Here is a 20,275-nt window from a genome sequence, read left to right as displayed (position 1 = left end):
TGTGCCACTAGTAGGGTAGTTTTCACTGTTCCTCTGACACTTGCCTTAGGTCCTGGAGATGATGCCTGAGGGAGAAGAGATTACTTCTGTGTCTGTTTAATTTCTTGTTACTTTGCTGGGATGAAGTTGTTTTCAGGAATGCAAATTGCAATGGTGAATTTTCAGTTTGATGGGAACTGGACTGAGCCTGACAAATCAATTTGCCAAGGCCAGAGCTGTCAGATGATAATAGCTTGCCTTCATTACCAACCAGTTTAAATTTGAACTGATGACCTAGAGGTGAAAAGCTTAGTATTGCATTACCAGTCCTCTGATCTATCCATATGTTCTCTTGTTTAAGGTCCCAGCAGTCCTCTTAAACAGAACATGCAGTAAATATTGAGCATCGTTTGCACTTGTAAATACTAGAACAGTGTCCATTCCAATTGTCTGCTGTGAGGAAACTGAAGTTAAACATAGCAAGCATTTCTTACACTCTCTGGCTTTTCACGAGGAACCCTCATACAAATCAAACCAGATGGCAAAACCCAGCATTATCTTAAAACCATTACCGAAGAACCTATTGCTACCATTAACGGGAAAAAAAATGAATCCACAGCTCTACGTAACATACGGAGAGTTATTAATAACTTTAGGCTGCTGCTAAGAAAATGAACTGAAATGAAATACCATTAGGAGCTGAGTCATCCCAGTAACACTTTGTGGATGTTACATCCAGGTTTGTGTTTATCTATGAAAGCTTTTTCAGAGAATGTCATCATTATTACATGTCTACCTCTTCAGTGAGCATCTTCATTGTGTTCAATGATGTAAAAAGCATAATGGAAAACTATTTCCATGAATTTCATAAAATAGGCTCGACAAAATATTTGAAATCCAGAGAGGAGCGCACAATCCATTTCCCCTCATTCTGAGGTAAGATGTTTCTCAGCAACTTGCTTAACAGGAGGATGTCAAGAAATGTAAATACTTGTCCAAGTTATTCTCAGTTTGTAAGGCTATTGAAACAAGTTACTGTCTGCAGGTCCAAGTTCCTATGAGGTACAGAAACAATAAAATTTACATTTGTATGTATTTGGATTGTCTTTTTATCCCCTTATCCTTTCTCCTACAATCCTCAATCCCATTCTCCTCCATAACAACAGAGAGTGCTATGGATAGTCTGGCTTGATTGACCTGCTGCCAAGTCAAATATATGGGGTGAGTTGTCCTACTTCTCTCTCACTAGAAGTACAAATTGGATCTTTTTCCTGTAGCTGACCATCAGTTTTCATGTAGTCTACAGGCACATAATTATTTTTTTGATCTCTGGGGGTTTTTATTTCGAATGGTGGAAATGGGCCAACTGATTCAAAAGGTGTTGGAAGAAAACTCATTTTGGTCAGATGCTTCTGGGGGCAATCAGAATAATTTGCTGCCTAGTTACTATTGAAATGAGGCTTATGATCGTGCTGTCTGATAGATCCTTCATCCCATTTGTTTCCCCCGTCCTTTTTCAATTAGAACATCGCACTTAGAGCAGCATCTTCATTTCTGTTGGTAGCGTTTCTGGTATACAGAATGTGATCTTTATCTGGTTTGTCATTTTCTTTCCCCTCTCCTTTGATTACACTGCACACACTTCCTGGGGCTTTTGTCATTAAAAGCAAAATGTCTGATTTCTTGGGATTTTTTTGAGGATTGAAGGAGCTGTTATTTTTTTTTGTAAAACTTGTAGACATGAATTGTGACTGTTCCTCCTCCTGTACGTCTCTTCAAGCCTGAAACGATGCCATTTTATGTTGCAGATAAGACTTCACTGAAATGTGGTTGGCTGTAAAAGTGTGACAGGACATGGACTCTGATCTCTTGCTTAATTATTTTTGCAAGAGTTCCTGGCTTGTTACATTCTCCCATAAATTACCTGATGCATGGATTTGGTCAAGCTTTCAGTCCTTGTATTTGAAGGCTAGGGGCCTGGATTTTGAAATTGCTTTCCACTGTCATCTTTAACAGCTCCAAAAATAAAGCCAGGTAAAGCTCAGTTGTTTTCCCATCCTGTTTAAATCTGAACAGTGAATGTGGGTTTATTGTAGATACCTATTTTTAAAATGTAGTCAAGCTTACAAAATGGTATGAACTCTTCTTGGCACAAAGGTAGGCTTCTATGTGTATATACATTGCAAATAAGCTGTAAGTAATTACAGGTTCAAAGGTTAATAGTGCTTAAGGCAGAAGCAAGCAGGATGAATTGTTACTTATTACACCAAAACTTATACAGAAGTATACACTGTGAGTCTGAGTGAGTGCATGTAAGAAGCCTGTAGTGAATCAAGGGGGAACTAGGAAACTAGTTTGTTCTGGGCTTGGGGTATTTTTGTTCATTTTTTTTCCCCTTCTATCTGCATGAAGCTTCTTTGACGTTTGACACTTTTGAGTAAAGATGAGCTGGTTGATCCATTTCTAGTACTTGGTAATATGTAAGTCTGTGTGTGTGTGTGTGTGATTCTTATGTTTTTATTTAAAAAAAGGTACGTGATGCATTCCATTTTGACTTTTGAAAATAATGAATGGACTAAAAATATGTCAGAGTGATTCAGACGTGGGAGACTGTTTGAAGAGGAGGAACCTTCTATAATTGTTTCCACAAAATAAATGTATTCTGGGCAATAGTTAATCAGCAAAGTGTGTCACAAAGCAGAGGATAGAAAAAGACTTTCTGATCCTCCAGCTGGTATTCCCAGTAGAATAGGCTTATAAATGGATCAATAAACCACAGCTAATGCATCTCAGCACATCGGTACGTGAGCAGTAGTGTGACATGGAAACAGGTTAATGTCCCCGTGAGGTTGGCATGTTATCCAAGAAAGTAGGTCATGGTGGGGGAAAGAGAAGTGTGGGTTCTATACTCTGCCTGTTCCCTAAAAGTTTTCCATTATACCTGAGGCATGCTAATAGACAGTAAAGCTTCACAATGCTTGTGGTTGGTAAACTCCAGTAATCTCTTTGATGTCTATTATGGACATTGTTATGCACAACAGATCTGTGCAGTACTTGAATTGTGATAGATGGTATCAGGAGTGTTTGTGTAAACACTTTTGAAGTTTGGTAAAAAAGGTATTACTAACAAAAGCTTCAGGATCCTTTGATTATGGATGCTGGATAGGTTATTTTTATGTAATACAGATTTATTTATTTTCTCAAAGAGAACCAGGAAAGAATGCTGCAGTGTGAGCTTGGCAATGCTGCAGGATGCACAACAGTTGTCCTTGTAAGTGCTGTTTTTAAGGTGCTCCCAGTTTGTTAAATTCTCAAAGCCAGGCAACTTACACAAATTTTTCAGGGAAGCTTTTTAAAACATCATTTTAGACATTTCTTTTAAAATTGTTTCAGGTGATAGTGGGCAAGGAGAGAATGTAACCTTACTGTTAGCAAAGAGGTATTTGTGTTTTCCTCTTTTAGATAGTTGGGCCTAAGACTGTAGATTTGATGTGGAAATAGCCATCTTTTGAGAAGAAATGACTTCTGTTGTGCAAATGTATTTCTTAAAGGGCTCCTCCTTTTTGAGAGAGAGGGAAAGGTAGTTCATTTGGTAATGTATTTCTTCCATCAGTCCTTTTACTGTCAACAATGACAGCAGTCACATTCAGCTGTGTAATTATCCCATATATTAGTCTGTTTTCCACTTCTCCATTGTGTTTTGCTCTGTTCACTTGTTGCTTGTGATGGATTTTCCTCTGCCCATTTATCTGGTATTGCAGCTGCAGCCTCAAAAGGTACCTGGGCAATTCCACTGTATTATGTTCTCGCTCTGGTAGGAGCCAGTGGTGTTCAAAGATAGAAGATGGCAGTCTTGTCATCTCTACTAGAACAGAGATCTTCCCAGGTTTAAGGATTAAAAGTGACATTTTCCAGTAGAAGTTGCTTTTTCTGACTCTAGCAACAGGAACATTTCTAGGCAGAAGCAGCAGTACAAGCAAGACCTGAATTTTTAGGATTATTCTGCAAAGAAATGATGTTTTGGGAGAGAAAATGTGGAAAATGTATGGCTGTAGCATTGTCATGCCTAACTGACTTGCTTAATTCTCCTGTGAAAAATACTGCTTCAAGTATCAATTACACAGTTATTTAGCTGATTTCCTCTGGTAAGGAATGTATGTACTGTTTGTACAGGAGTTAGGATTGATACGTTATTTACAAACAAATGTTAACCTTTGAGGTATTTTATTTCATTTATGCACAGTAAAGATTTTTTTTGAGTGAAAGTCTTTAAACAAGAATCCAAAGCCAAAGATAAGGTTTCTAATTAATCTTAAAGTCTTTAAACGTGTGTAATTTTTTTTTTTTTAAGTTTGGATTTTCCCAGCAGAGGACATCATTAAGTACTGAGTTGGTTTAGTATTGCTTTACTTCAAATCCATATCTCTGGCAGGTCTGAAAATGTTTTTGCTAGCTCTAGTGCACTCTTTTTTCCTCATTTTTCTACCCTCCCACTTTAATTAGATGGTACTAATAAAAAAAGGAACAATATTCCAGGTTTTTCCTAGGCTCCCCCTTACTCATTCTAGCTTGTCTGGAATTCATTTGAATGATGACATGAACACTAAATGCCAGGGCTTATTTTGCTATCCAAAAATGTGAATTAATGATGATATTCATCTTGTCTGCAATTGCAAATGGCCCTTAGGATTAATGACACTCAAGATTTGATAATTACTGCAATAAACCAATGGAAATACTGTTCTTGAGGTAAATTCTGGGAATTTTCAATGGCAATTCTTTGTTTCCTACACAGTGAATTTTCACTACTTCAGTGTGATGCTGGCCTGTTGAGCTGATCTGGCAGTGCCAACAGACCTCTGTTACGTACAGGACACAGTCACATCTTCATTTGTCCAGTTATGCTAATGTCCTCATTTGGTTTGGGAAAATCACTCATTACTACGCAGAAGGAACTTTCATCAGAAAGCATGTGAAGTATGTTATGAATTTATGGGCATAAATTAAACCAAGAAAGGATCCAACTAGTTATAAGGAACTGTTTTTTTTCTCCATTAGGCCAGTCATGCATTTGAATGAGAAGCTGTCCAGTCTACATCCTTAAAGGATTGTAGACCCAATTGGATAAAGCCCTAAGCAACCTGACCTGACCTCTTGGTCATGCATTGAGCAGGAGGTTAGATTAGAGACCTCCTCTGGGGACCTTTCTAGCCTCAGTTATTCTGTAATTCAGATTTGCTTGTTGATCACATTCATCTTCTTCAGCATTCTTTGTTCTAAGCTACATGAGCTGAACAATTGAAGTGCTCAGAAAATTCCTCCAGTAAGAATGTCATCACATGAAACTGGAGAATTAGAGGCACAAGCTTGGGAAGAAAAGAAGTGCAGAGAAGTTGCTGTCCAGTTGTCTTTAGAAGTGGCTGAGGCCATGGACAGTTTAACTCCTGCTTTGGGGAAGATTTAGTATAGATGATGCCGTTTTCCTCAGAGGACTGTACCAAAATATGAAATTCTGTATTCTAAATTTTAATAGAAATTTGTGGAGGAACTTGACTAAGCAAACATCATTTTTGTGCAAGAAAGAGAGGATTTGGCCATGTATTACAAAACAGCCAGAGAAAAATCTAGCAGTTGGTATGACATAGCATAACTTAGATATAATGCACATAAGAAGAGTCTGAGCAAGGGACCAGTGTACTTTTTCTTGTGATAAAGCCGAGACTCTAACTTAAGACCTACCAGAAAAGTTTGACATGGCTTTTAAGTAGGAGGTCACCAAGGCACTGTTACAGTGTGCCTATTGCTGAGCTGGGTGCTTCAACTAAACTTGTTGGATTTGGGAATTTCTTTTCATTTGTTTTTTTTGGTAACTGGTATAAACAAAGACAGAAAGAGGCCAAAAATAAATTGTGTGTAATTGCAGTCAGCTGTTAAGCAGACTGAACTGCATAAATGTTTTTCAAAGATGTGCAGTGTCAGTTACTTTTCAGTCCTTTTGATGAAAGGAAAGATACATTTAGATTAAGGAAAAGAAAATCTTTTCAGGGTAATTTTATTTCAAACTCTGTAAAAAACCTTTTGTCTTCAGAGTCAGAGGAAAAGTCATAGAAACTGACATCATTTCTGCCTCTGTGTAGTCTAGTTAGTAGAGTTTTATGAAGAGTTCAATAGCTACTTAAAGTTACAGTGGAGAGGATGAAATCTTATTCTTTGTCTAGTAGTGATATTTTCTTGATGAAACTGGTCCTAGATTTAACTGAGGTCAGTTTGTTTTTAAATACCTGTTTTTCATTTCAGTGTGATCCTTTGGTGTTGGAGGAAGATCAGATAGTTGGGTTTCATTTATGAATTTTCAAGGCGAGCTTCAGGGCCTGACTGCTGCAGAGCTGCTGGTGCTGCGTAGTGCTGTTCTGCATGGCTGCTCCAGTTTGCCAAATTCCTTAGGTATGAGGTAGGTGCTGGTGATACTTTCTAGTGTGAATGCTGAAGTGAGATCCAGCTGCTTGTTTTGGACTGCACACAGTTGATAACAACTGAAAAGCAGCTCAAGAAATAGCTTGCCCCCCGCAATGATATTAAATCTATCCTTCCCCCACGATGACTGCAGGCAATAAATAGAATTTTAGCACATAGTGTTTGAATCTTGCTTCCTCTGCCCATTCCTATTAGGTGTGTAGTCATGCATTTTTAATTCTGCCAACGTTCTTTGTTCTTGAAAAAAAAAATAGGCAAAACCCCCAACAACTACTTGAGTCTGTGAAGGACTGGTGAAGGCCAGCTTTGGACTGTTCTAAATAGGTTGTGGAAAACCTCTTGATCTTCAGGAGAGTAATAAACCCTCAGTCGCTTTTAATGAAAGCCAGGATTTTTAGCCTATCATCTAAAGGTGACCCAGCTGAAGGCTCTTTCTTACTAGTTCTTGAATAGTGCTGTCCTTAATCCTTCATCTTATACAAGAAAAAGGTATAGTAGCACAGTGTGCTCTTGAAGAAAAAGTATGCTTGCAAGTAGCTGATATGTAGGACTCCCACTGCTCTATAGAGGATTTATCTTCTGTCCATGCACTTGTGGAAAACCATTCTTTTTTATTTTCCAGTCAGATTTCACAGAGGATTTGATTATTGATCTTGCAAAAACTTAACACTACTAATGGAGCACTGCACGTATCAGTGCAGACAAAGCTAATCACTTGAATCCTGGCTTTTGAAACGCAGACACCTGCAACTTTCTGTGTTAGCAGGAACTTCCTGCAAGGGCTAATGGTCAAACATGTATGTGTCCATTTTTTTTCTCCTGTCTGGTCTTTATGAAATACATTGCACACCTGCAGCATCTAATTACTTAATAGTTCCTTCAAGTGTTCAGTACTATTTGCAGGCTATAATTATCCAAATTACTTTAGAGAGGGAAAATTATATTCTTCTGCCTCGATAGCATTCACTTAAATGTCTTGATTTATGAATTTGGTGGCAGAGGGGACGCATGTGCATGTGTTTGCCTGCCATCTGCACGTTCCTTGGGAAATGCAATGCCAAATCCAGTGCCTTCCTCTAAGCTTACTTGGACTTAACGCCTCTAATTGTTTATCTTCTTGCACCGTTGGCGTACTGAGATCTTTGAAATCCCGGTGAAATCGTGGTGCTGAAAATTGAGAGTTGGATTAAGAAAACTATATCACTTCCAACATCTATTTGACGTTTTTAGAAAGGAACCTAATGTCCTGGAGGAAATACTGGCATCTTTGTGTACTTTCAAGGCAAAATTGCTTTGGAGATTGTTTAGTCATTAGGGAAATTTTTCCTCTATTGCATTAGGATTTTTATAATTTCTCTTCTTTTCAATGATGTCTGTTCTCGTGCTTCCACAACCACAGTAACCTCTCTTGCAGACAGAAATTTCTCCCAGGAGAGAATTTCTGTGACTTCAGTGGATGTTGCTGTCTGAAGCAGCAGCCTAGGATTAGAAATACTTGCTTTTACAGCTGGAATCCTGTTTTCTTGCATTGTTTAAATTTTAGCCCTGTGAGTCTTTTATTCCCATTAAACAAAGTAATGGGAAAACGTTTACTGATACCTTCAGATTTCTGGATGGAACCTGGATGCCAGGTTCCATATGTCACTTAACTGCCTATTTAGTTATGTTTTGATCAGAAGTATAACTCTGCCTAGTAGAAAAGAAAATCAGGTAGAACTGCTAAGTGAAACATTAGGGTGCATTTTTTAATTGATGTAAGTTTCCAAGGGATGCTAATGAAAGCAGCAGTATCTATTATCTAAATGACCGTGGAATAAGTCGATATGCCTTGCATGTGTACAATTTTGCAAGATTTGCTGTGTTTATAAAGCCAAATGACTTTGCTTGCTTACTCATCTTTTTCACATTCTTTGCACTAAGTAGAAGAAAACTACAAAGGAAGATATAAAAACTTGACTCTGGTGTGTTTGTTTCAAATATTTGTGAGCCTTAATATTGTGTTTGCTCATTTAATTTGGTCTTCCTGGCCATCTCAGTGAAAATCATGAGCTACCATGCTGAGTTAGGCTGAGAATCTGCTTAGTGTAGTTCTTACTCTGGTGGTAATTGGTAAGGGGTGATATAAAGACCTCTATTGCAACATCCTTGTTCCCTTCCTAACTATCTACTCATCTTGTTTTCTTCTGCTGTATCTTTTCTGGTTCAGCCTTCATGTGTCTGGGATATGGTGGCAGGAATTATGTAGAAGAGTCAAGCTTTAGAAGCACAATCCATGCATGTAATACCTGTTAATTTGATGTGCCTCAGGAAGATCTCGGTGAAGTCTGTGTACAGAACCATATGGTCTACAGTCCTCGATACACACACATCTTTATAGCACTTTTACCCGAAGTGTGTGTGTCTGCAGCTTTGCTCTTTGTGGGGGAGGTTAGCCCTTGCTGGGAGTGTATTTGTGTTTAATGATCCCATTGTGTTCTATGCAATCACATAGCTTTCTAGGTTGCTTCTGGAAGGTGTTTTTAGTGAGACACTATGTTGTTTAGCTACTTCTCTCTTTGCCCGGACTCTAGATTAATTCTTGCTGTGCCAAATTAGGCAGGGATAACAAACACCTGCGTCTGCAGAAGTAAAAACTTTGGCAAAAGCTGAATGTACTCAGTAAAGCAAAAGCATGTTTTTAAATGGAGCTATGGATATGATCTACCTTCTTATTTCATAATCAGTTTAAGCTTTACAGTTTCAAAGTAGGCAATTTTGAGTTGCAAACCTATTGGCCTATTGACAAAGCTAAAGGTGAAGAAAATAAGGAGAGCAAGCTGATGGGTTCTGTATACTGGTAAATACTTAAAGGAATAGGCACAACATTTTTGCTTTAATAATATCTTTAGGTTTAGATTATCCCTTCTGATTGGTGGGTTGATACTATGAAATTATGCCCCTATGGCATTAGTTTCCACTGGGTATTTATGATGTCAGCCTTCATTCCAGCCTTCCCTGTCAAATTTTAGGTAGTTTTTACCCAGACTTAAATGTGTTGGAGTCAGGGTCAGCTGCTTTATATGGCACCATTCCCTTGCTTGTCACGATGGATGAACAGGAATAAGGTTTCCTCTGACAGCAAAGAAATGAAGATTTGTTTCTTGTCTTTGCTATGTAAGCAGGCAGTATTCTTTTTCTGTTTGTCATTTCAGACTAACCTAGGTGAAACCAGCATGTTTTTTTTTCTTTTGGGATTTTTTTAACCAGAATTCTGTTTTGAGTCTTTCAGCCCAGATATTTCAACAAATTGACTTTGGCATGTTACTGTAAGTCACCAGAACACAGGGGCACAGAGGCTTGGTTTGTCACAGGGTGTTAGTGTAGAACTGGGAATGGAATTTGGGTGTTCTGGCTGTTCCAGTGCTGTCACATCCCGAGTTTGGTGAGAAGAGGAGCCAGATCTTACATGGTCTGTCTTCTCACAGAAATAGTTGTAAAATGTGTTAACTTCCCCTTGGTGGTGGTGCTCATGAGCTCTTGGAAAATATGCAATGTAATGTACTGAAACTTCAATGAGTTCTTGTGAGTTAGCAGATGATTTTGCCAATGTAACTTGTGTGCATACTATACACAAGAGAGAGACACCAGACTTAAGTCACAAGCTCACCTGTATAGTTTGGACTTTCTCTTTGCATGGATTAATTAGCAGTAATAATTTTTGTTATGGGTCCTGACTATGTAGACAGGATGCAACTGAGCTTGCAGTTAAGCATAAACAAGCATTGTGAATACAGACTGTACTAACTATTCCAATTCTGTTAGAGGATTATTAAACTAAATATGTATTTGGATTGAATTCCCATGTGGTTGTGAAGACAGCACAGGAACTAATTATGTAGCAGATAGTGAACTAGATATGTGAGAGCTCTTGCTTCTTTCCAAGTTTAAAGGTAATATTAGGAACCTGCATCAACGTAATTTTGGCAATAGCTGTGCAGATCACGTCTGCAAGGTGATGTGGTTCTTACCACGTTAATTTTCCCAAACACGTTAAGTTCTTTATCTCTGAGTTGGAATTATGATTATGTTGTGGGAGCTGTAGTAATTAATCACACACAGTTGTTGTTTAATGTCTATTTCACAATATACTGGATGCCTGCCTGCTTGAAATCGGATAGCAAAATACTATCTAATAGGGATTAGTATTAGTGTTTAATATTGCTGGGAGGATCAATAAAAAGAACAGTAACGTTTGTAACATTCTTACTAGTTTCCAAAACGTTCATCTTTTTTCAAGTGTGCCTAGAGCAAAAGGCAACAGAAAAACCCAACCAACCAAATCCCACTGGTTGAAGCCTGAATATTTGTCCTTGCAAATTGCTTTGCCTCCTTGGGAAAAACATGGTAAGGTGTAAATTAGTGACTGAGCAGTTGCAATATAAACTTCTTTTTGTTACTATATTGCCAGTGATTTCCTTTGAGTATATATAGTTAATTTGCTGGTGGTTTATACTAATATGTTTTGCTTCCAGGGTAATTGGGCTAGAAGTGCATTAGCAGTTTATGTAGCTGAGCTGATGGTGACTATCTTGTGAAGTCATAATAAATCAGTATTTTAACCTCCTTCGGTGGTGGACAAAGCAGAGTATGTCCAGAATGGTACTTTATTTTTCTTCAGAAACATTAGTATTTGTGCTGTTAACTAGATAAAAGTCAGATAATCCCCAAAAGCTAAGTATAACTTTGCCATCGTAACCTACACAAGTAATATTTTCATTCTTCTAATGTTAAATTTGTTACATTTTGCTCTGGTATTTATGAAGTATTGCCATAAAATGATACCAATTGTCAGATGAACTTTGGGTAATCTTAGCAGAACTAATTAATTTTAGAGACACTTATGCATCCTACTATTTCTTTTTTATTAACTTACAATTGTATTACATTATCTTACTTCTTTTGGTCCAATATTTATAACAAGATTAATGTTTTCAATCAAGGGAAGGGCCAGAAGGCTGTGGGTATGCTTAGTGTATGCAGAAGATAATGATCAGCTTTCAGTTCTATGTAATCATTGTATAATTCTTGTGGAAAGGAAATAAACAATTTGGGAGCACGGTGAATACCCTACAATGCTCTTAAGAAAATTAGATATCAGTTATCTGGCAAAAAATCAGCAGACCTGCACTACAGCTGCTGACGTCTTTAAACTTTTTTCTTCCTGTTCTTTGTTGCTATTTTAAAATAATAAAATCAAACATTTACATCTTAAACCGTCACATATATATGTACTATAATCAGAGTCTGTTATTATGTGGTTTAATTTTGGGCAATGACAGCAAGTAACATTTCTAAATGTAATGGTGCAACAACATAGGAATGTACAGAGGGTTGGTGGTGGTGCTCGCTGTGATCAGAGCTGATGCACGTGGAGAGACAGTATCTGCAGGATCATCTGTGTCAGGCTTAATCCCGGTTTTTATCTGCAATCCCTCATTCAGTAAATGTGAGTATGTGAACCAAGTGTGAGCACCCAGTCCAACCTAGCTCTATCTGCCTAGCTGGCTGTACAGAGACAGGGTTTATAATTGACACAGAAGCGACGCTAATATGCTGCAAACGATCTGCTAATTGATCTGCCTGAGCTGCTGTGATTGCAAGTCTGGATTGCAGAGCTCAAGTTCTGTTTGAGTTATTGTCTCCTCCCTATTGCCATTGAACTACAAATGGTCACCCTTTTTAGAAGTAAGGACCCCTTCCTTCTCGTGGGGCCTGGTGTTGAGCTTTCCCAGAGGCAGCACTGGAGCACCGGTGCCCTCACCACAGTGTGCTTCCAGCTGCCAGTACACCCATGGCTTTGTGACATGCAGCTTTTGATAGGCAGCATGATTTTGTAAGATGTACTTGAAATAATTACTAAGAAAATACCCTCAAAACATTAGCAGAAGAGGACTATAAGGGAGCAGCAATTAGCAGAAGAAGGAAATAGCACAGAGGATGTATAAAGATGGATAGCTCATCTTGCAACAGGCCTTTGGCATACGTCTTAGCACTTGGGTAGGTTATTAGGCTCTACCTGATGAAATTCATCGTTTGACATGTTAAAAGAAGTGAGGGAAGCCATCTCAGTACTGTTGGATGCTGTTTGAAATGCTGGAAGACTTGAAAATGAAAAGGAGAAGTTGGGGAAAAGGAGCTAGGAAATTACAGAACATTCCTCGTATCTTCCACGCTTTGAACAAGTTCTTGCACAAAGTATGAGCCTCTTTGAGACAACCACCATGAATTTAGGAAGAATAAATAGTCACTCCTGTTTAATTTTCTTCTGTAACATGACAATAAGGTGTGTGAATTGAGGAGAAAAGTGTGAATGTTAGTATTTTCATGTTAGTGAGTTCTTTGGCACTGTTTCATGCAATAATCTTACAAACAAGCGAAGAAACATGGCCTGAAAGAAACTCTGGTAGAGTAGGAGCAAGACTCGTTGTATGACTGTGCCTAGTGGGTGCTTATTAATGATTATCTGTCAAAATGAAATGGTTATATTGAATGTGGATCTGCCACGGGCTGTTTGGTCTGTACTCATTCTGCTTCACTTCAATCTTTTTGTTAATGACCTTCATGAGAGAATAGAATGTGATTACAAAATTGATTCATCAAAAATGCCCCCCAAACCTGGAGGGAATATAGGAAACCTGTGTGTATAGGACACAGGTTTAAGACCACAAAATTATTTTGACATAAAGGAGAAAATCTTAGGAGCTAAAAATAGGAACAGATTGAAGTTCTGCACTTAAAGAAATCATAAAATACAAACATACAAGGTAGGGAACAATTAATTAGGTGATAATTCTCCAGAATTCCCTATGTTGTAAATGGACAAACATTATATCAGGAGGAATAAAAATATGAGTATAGGCTGTAAAACATACAGGAGAATCTTTTCTAATCTACAGGTAAGTCCTCAGTTAAGTGTTTTGTCTGGTTAGGGCAATTGCCCTGAGAAAATACAGCTCAGCTGAACGGAGGGTGAGAGAAGAGTAATCAAATAGCTTGTGGTCTAGAGTGTGGGCTCTATTAGTGAAGACTGGAATAATTTGAACGGGGGAGAGGGGGGAGCATGCAAGCCCTCAAGAGAGAACTGGAAGTCATAATTTTTTCTCTGCATGTGTATGTAGTAGGCTATTTCAAGATGGTAGGAAGTTGTCAAGGAAGTAAGGCCCATCCATTAAAGGCAGGGCAAGACAAATGATTTTAAGTTGTTACAAAAAATGCAGATTAGGTTTTGGACCAGGAACAAAGGAGCAGTTCCTGAGATAACTAACTGTTGTTCCTCGTAAGGCATTTCCTTTATTTAACTGCATTTTGAATGACAAGAATATTTTAAGGCTGATGAACAGTATGTATAGACTTTTTGGAACGTTGCTGCTTAAAAAATGAACAGTTTGTACATGGAGGCAATTTACCCTGAGACTGTATTCACTAGACAAAATGATGATGCAGGCAGCTTCCATATGGCCAGTTCTACCACTTTAATATCCTGTAACTCGGTAGCTTTCATCTTGCTTTTGTTGGTACCTCAGAACATAAGTACTAGGTATACTACATGGGATTTCCATCTCACTTTTCCTATTGCCTTGACAGGCCTGTCAGTAGTTGACTTTTATTTCTTTCTCATTTTCCTAATGACTTCAGTTGTCAGTCCAGCACTTTGGGGACTCAACATATTATTATCATAAGAAAACAAGGAGTGTACTGTTGGTAATTGTTTTGTTTATAGAATCTTTCCCAATTTCCAGTGTGTGTTTCTCCACAGAGAAAGGCATGCAGGCCTCAGTTACCTGAGGCTGTGCCATGTGTTGTTAGCATACTTGGAGTCTCTTTGCTTTGCTATACCCTGGAAAATCCGTCTTAAATCATGGCACTTGGAAATTACCTTGCTTGGCAATTTTAGTTTTTATTTGCTCAAAGAGAAATCACTTATTTAATGAGTCAAAGCCATCAGTCTGTGTACAGCGTAGCCAGCCAAACCTGAATTCTGTGTCTGAGAGTGGAGTTGGTAACAGCTTCAACCACTTACTAATGGGACGTTTGTTTAGATAACTGTGAAGGAAATTCTGTCGCTGTAGTATTTTTTTCTAATAACTTCTTGTGTGCTGCTTCCACTTTACATTTTTGCCTTCTTTTTTCCCATTTATTTATTTATTACTTACTTTGCCCTTTTGAGATGTTTATGTGAGGGAACCTGGAAGTGCTGATGACTGGATGATAGATGGTGAGCAGCCTTTAAATGCGAGACAGATATCTGATGTGGAAACTCTAGGGGTTCAGCAGCCTGCAGGGAAACATTCTGGAGCTTTTAAGAGATGAGACTTGTTTTGCATATCACAGAAAGGATCAGGGTTATTTGAAAGTTATGTTTGTTATTCGTTTGGATGTGAGGGGATGATCTGAATTGCTCTCTCTTCTGCTAGATCACTGCTTCCTCTCATCTTACTATTTTACTTCTCCATCTGACAGAGAATTTGTGTTAAATGCTGTATTCTCTCTTGTTTTTCCTTCATGATGTAGCTTGCTTTCCTAGCTGGGTGGTCATGTTCATGTTATCTCCAAGGGAAGTTATTACTGACATTGGTTATTTAAATGTTGCTTATTACCTTTCAGATCTCCAGACAAAATCATATGGGAGAACTCTCAGGTTTCTCCTGGTCATATTTGGTACTTTTTTTTAACCACCAGACACAGAAATTCTTGCTTTTAAATTGAAAATTTAGGGCTAGCCTTATGAATCTAGCAGGTGATATAGGCATTTAGAATAAACAGGAGAAGCACTGTAGTAGAATGCAAAGTAACATGGTTCATTGCTGATGAACACCTGGTGATAAAATAATCTTTCAAAAACATGCCAAAAATGTTAAGTCTCTGAGAGAATGCCAATAGCACGTAGCACTGGAATTGGAAGGATGAGACTACTGTGTAGGAGGAATGTATAATAAAGACATACTATGGTACAGAAGTTGCAAGATGTTGCAGCCTCATCAGCCAGCTCTAAGTGGTACTGATGCTTCTGGGTATACAAGGCAAAACCAACATTTGGTGTGATTCAAATGAGCTAGTTCAGAGCGCCTGGGGTTTGGGAGTGCTGAGATGCTGCTAAGCTGAATGCTGAGCTCATGCCAGCCCTCCAGGTTAGGTCAAGAGTGCTGCTTTTCCCCTATGTTGGCTGAGTAGCAACGAACTCTACAGCAGCAGAGGGCTGTTGGTCAGTGGATAATTTCATGTTGTATCTTGCTGCTGTTGGAAGCCATAGGTAGATTGGAAAACTCGTGGCTTTATTTTTTTCTTAAAGAGCTGGAATACAGATGCCTTAAATAATTTAGTTTTTCATGGAATTGGACTTTTACCTTGCTTAGCTGCTCTTGTAAATCTATTGAGGAAGCACAGAGTACTTGTCTTATTGTTTATGCTACATCATGTTGCACTTTTTGTACTTAACAAAGACATTAACTTGCTCTTGACCAACAAGTTACTTTTGCCTTGCTTCATTTGGTAAAGATGCCTTTCACCATGCAGTGCTGGATTAGGCTATGGATGTCCTTTTAAAGTACCTAATATTTGTCTCTTTGTAGAATTGCAACATTAATATACATAATGGAAGCTTTATTGACAAGTGCAAATTAAGGTGTGGTGTTACGAAGACAGAATTGCAATCCAAATTTGCAATTTATTGATGTTTCAGAGTCTGAACTGTGAGTAGAAGATTTCAGTTCTGAGAGAAGTGGAGGACATTCCATCCAGGCTTAACACAGCACTGGGTGCTGGTGTGCTTACAACATGGGATGTGGCTCATGTTTATTGTAAGATCATTGTTGTTTGAAAATACTGTAGGTGATTGGTGTGGAAAATGAAGGCTCCTAGTCTTTCTACTTTCTTGAGCACAGAGTACCACGCTAAACTCTGCTACTCTGTTCCTGTATTTCAGTGCAAGGTTTTTTTATATGCCTGAACATGAACTATGAGATGAATACACCCACTTTGACTGTGGAGTTTGAACTGTCAGTCTCGTTGCAGTGGAAGTAAATGCAGTTTGTCTTATGTTAGAAACTTGGTAGCTAAATGATCTTAAATAACATCAAATTTGTGTAGGCTGCTAAAAGGACACTGAACTTATTTAGGCTACTGAGATCTGGAAAAAAAATCCAGTGGTTGTTACATGAAATGAAGTTTAAAAGTGTTTTTGTTGTGATTTCACTGTGCAAAACAGAACTGAGCTGTAATTTTAATTGTCTTGCATATGCAGTGTGTTGGATGGTAATATGTGTAAATGTGTTGGTTTAATTTAATAGCTGGTTCTAGGGAAAGGCAACAGGAAGGCAACACAATAGTCTGGATAAGCAATAGCACTGCAAACATGCTGCAGACAATAGTCGATCTGTCAGCTGTGAAGAGCTGACTTCCAGGCTCCAACTGAAGTTGTGCAGCCGTCTCTGTAAGGGTGGGAGCTCGGTGATCAAAAGGGCACCAAACAGGATGGACAACAATCAACTCAGGGGATTTTTTTTTTTTAAATGTGACATTTTAAAGTGATTAAAATTGTTTTTATGGAGGGAAAAGGATATTTGAATTGAGTATTAAATGTGGCATTTAAATATCAATAATTAAGGTAATCTGTTCTAAAGATGCTGTCAAATAAAATCCCACTGCTTGTTTGCCACTAACATTTTAGCAAATGAGATGCTGAATTGAAATTGGCACCAATGAACTGCCAACCTCGCTTTTGACAGTATCTTTTTTAATTATAGTGTAGATATATTTGTTTTGATTCTTCTGTGCTGTCTCTCGCCTTAGAATGAAAGATGAAAAAGCCAAAAACTTTATCTTTTAATGTTTTAGTAATAGCCTAGAGAGCTGACAGCATGAAACCCTAGTTCTAAAAGTGTTTAGCACTGGTGTTTATGGAATCAGAGAACCATCAATATCACAGAACCATCAATATCAATTTAATTCAGAATACTCTAAACCAATTGTTTTAAAGTAGTTAAATAAAATAACATAACTTCTGCCCACGTGCCTTTTGAGAGCAGTATGAATGTGAAATTCCATTTTAGGAAACATATGGAATTCACCACTTTCTAAAAGATAGGCCTGATTATTTAGTATGGGAATTTTACGTAACCTCAGTAAAGCGGAAACACAGATTTTACAAATACTCAGAAATTAAGGTGAAAAAAAGGGGGTCTAAACATGAAGAAAATGGTTTTAGATATATGAATATCTAAAAATACCGGGGAGAGGGAAAAGGAATGATCTCTGTAGGGAAAAATAAGAGTTTGATGTAATTTGGGTGTTTCAATAAATATATCTTCTGTGGTATCTTATTACTAAAGCAAGATGCAAAATGTTGTGTGTATGAAGTTAAAATAGGTTGTGTTATAGCATAACTCAGCTTGTTTCTGAGTGCAAACCACAATGCTGTGTCTGAATGCTGCACTTCCAAAGGGCAGATGCTGTTTATGAGTGCTGGTATAATTGATGGCAGGACTAATGCATGGAAACAAACAAAAAGGAGGACTTTTGTAGATTCAAATCACTGTTTGGAAATATCTGCAGAAGGTTATGTAAAACCTCTGTGATAGTAGTTGGACAAAAATGACACTTTTCTCATTATGATTTCATCTTTGATATCTAAAAGCAAGAGCTATGACTGAAAGCATAGATGAGAATCAGGAAAGTAAGTCTCATTTGCCAGTGTTTTATAGATGAGGAATTGGAACAGACAGAGATTAATTGATTTGTGTGAAGTGGCCCTGAAAGTAGGAGGACATGGCAATTAATCCCAGTAGTCGGTCTAGACTGGTAGCTTTATGCTAACTGTGGTGAAAGAGATAAAGTGCCTGCATGGCAGCAGCTTTAGAATTCCCAGCAACCTCCTCGAGGCTGAAGTGAGGCTGACGTGTCTGCATGACTGGGAATATGGCAATGCGATGTTTTCTGTATGGATTAGATATAAATAGGGAGGGTGACACACTATAGGAACTACTGTGTTTCTGTTCAAATTTGCTTCTTGAGCAGGAAACGTTAGTGTTTGTATCCTCTGTTTAATTCTTTTCCACATTTCATGCTATTCTCCCAGCTGCATGGAAGTGATGCAGTTAGTGATTTAAAGGTCTCTTGTCCTACAGCACATTTCCTTAGGGAGAGAGCATCACTGAGCAGGGTAAGGAGACAACTTATTTGGATTAGGGAAGAGGATAGTGATAATGGTTTCATCTCTCCCAGTTGCATTTGAGTGTGTCTGCTTTGCCAGATGTTGATGGTACCATTATCAGTTTTGTGCCATGGTAAGTTGATTGATTTCTCCTTTACATAAGCAGCAGCCCTGAGATAACTTTCTATGGAGAGAGGAGGGCAGCACTGGAGTAAGAGGCCGTGGTGCTGAGGGCCAAGTGTGGCTCTCCTCAGGTTCCCAGCAGGTGTTGAAGGGCCTCAGGCAGCATGCAAGTGGCCTGTCTGCTTCCAGCCTCCACCTTTGGAGGTGGCCAAGGAGGCTTGGAGGCCCTGGGTGTTACCTGAGCGCAGCTGCCTGCTCCCGAGTGGCAACCTTCCCCTTGGTGGCTTGTTACCAGGATAGACAACATGTGTATATTATTCTTCGTTGCTTATATGATACCAGATTTAAGACTCTTGTAGCCCCCTCCTCATTTACAAGCAAGATTTGGACTTTGAGTTGTGGTGAAGGGTGAGAGAATTGCAAGGGAAGGGTTTAAAGTATGCAGAGTGCCAGTGCTGCTTAATCTGTTGTGCAGACACCCTCGAGTGGGAGGCTGCAAAATCAGCATGAGCAGCAGCCAAGGGAAGGAGCCTGATGGTGGCAAGACTGTTACATTCTGGTTATAAATCGTGGGACAGAGCAGATAAACAACTTCAAATCAATTTCAGCAAGGCCACGATGTCCAGACTGAGCCTTTGCTTCATTAATTGAGAAATTAATATTACAGTTACCCTCCCTTTGACATCCCTAAGTATGATAATGAGCTGAAAGGAGTACATGCTAAACATGTGTGACTGTTCCTCAGCTTTCCCCTCAAACCATGCTAAACGTCCCCCTAAATCGCGTATGTATTGGATAGGGGTAACAGGCGAGGAGCTTTTCTCAGCTGTGCATAAGGGGTGTGCTTTTGTCTCTCGGGGTGTGTGTGTTAGGAGGAGCGATCCTCCATGCACCCGGCGCCGAATTCAGGAATGCAGCTTTTCCAGTACTACATTTGAGGGCTAGAGAGCCTCTTCCGAACCGTTTTCGGTGCCAGGCACGGGAGGCAGCGACCTCCCCGCCCCGGTCCCGCCGCCGCCCCTTTAAGGCCGGACCTGGCCGGGGATGAGGTGCGCGGCCGGAGCGGTGACGTCACGGTGCCGGAGGCGGGGCGCTGGCTGCTGCTCCCGCGCCGCGGGCCGGGCGGCGGCGGCTGCGCACGTGTGCGGGTGTGCGGGTGTCTGCGCGGGCGGCGGCGCTCCCCGGGCGGGCCCGGCCCGGCGCGACCCGCGGGTCAGTGAGTGCGGGTGCGGGGGGCGTGGGGCGGGAGCGGCGTGTGGAATGCAGCTGGTTCCCGGTGGCGGGAGCGGGGGGCGGGGGCTGCTTCTCAATGCGGGTCCGCTGCAGCAGGTGTCGGTATATTTGGTGGTGTGCTGGCTGCTGTGTGAGCCAATGAAAGGATTTCTCCTTCGGCATTCTAGAGTAGGAAAATGTGCTGGATGCAGGTTAATTATTTGCAAACGTAGATTTGAGGTGTCGGGGTTGTTTTTTGTGTAGGTATACCTAACGTTTTACATTTCAGTTGTTTAAGCT

At 39.5% G+C, this 20,275-nt stretch overlaps 1 protein-coding gene across 6 annotated transcripts in view; it reads left to right on the top strand.

The window, feature by feature from the left end:
* The window catches only part of USP54 (ubiquitin specific peptidase 54), a 94,431-nt gene that overhangs the window by 4,105 nt on the left and 70,051 nt on the right, over positions 1-20,275 (top strand). The window contains exon 1 of one of the 6 annotated variants that reach the window (XM_062000909.1): positions 19,890-19,975. The exons of the other annotated variants lie outside the window; for them this stretch is intronic. The gene's annotated coding sequence lies outside the window, so the exon portion shown is untranslated. Of the gene's footprint in view, positions 1-19,889; positions 19,976-20,275 lie in introns of those variants that run through there. 6 annotated transcript variants of the gene reach the window in all.

The sequence above is a fragment of the Colius striatus genome, chromosome 8, assembly GCF_028858725.1.
Source record: "Colius striatus isolate bColStr4 chromosome 8, bColStr4.1.hap1, whole genome shotgun sequence".
NCBI classification, from domain to species: Eukaryota; Metazoa; Chordata; class Aves; order Coliiformes; family Coliidae; genus Colius; species Colius striatus.
Note: the sequence above shows the minus strand (reverse complement) of the source record. Positions and strands in the feature narration are given on the sequence as shown.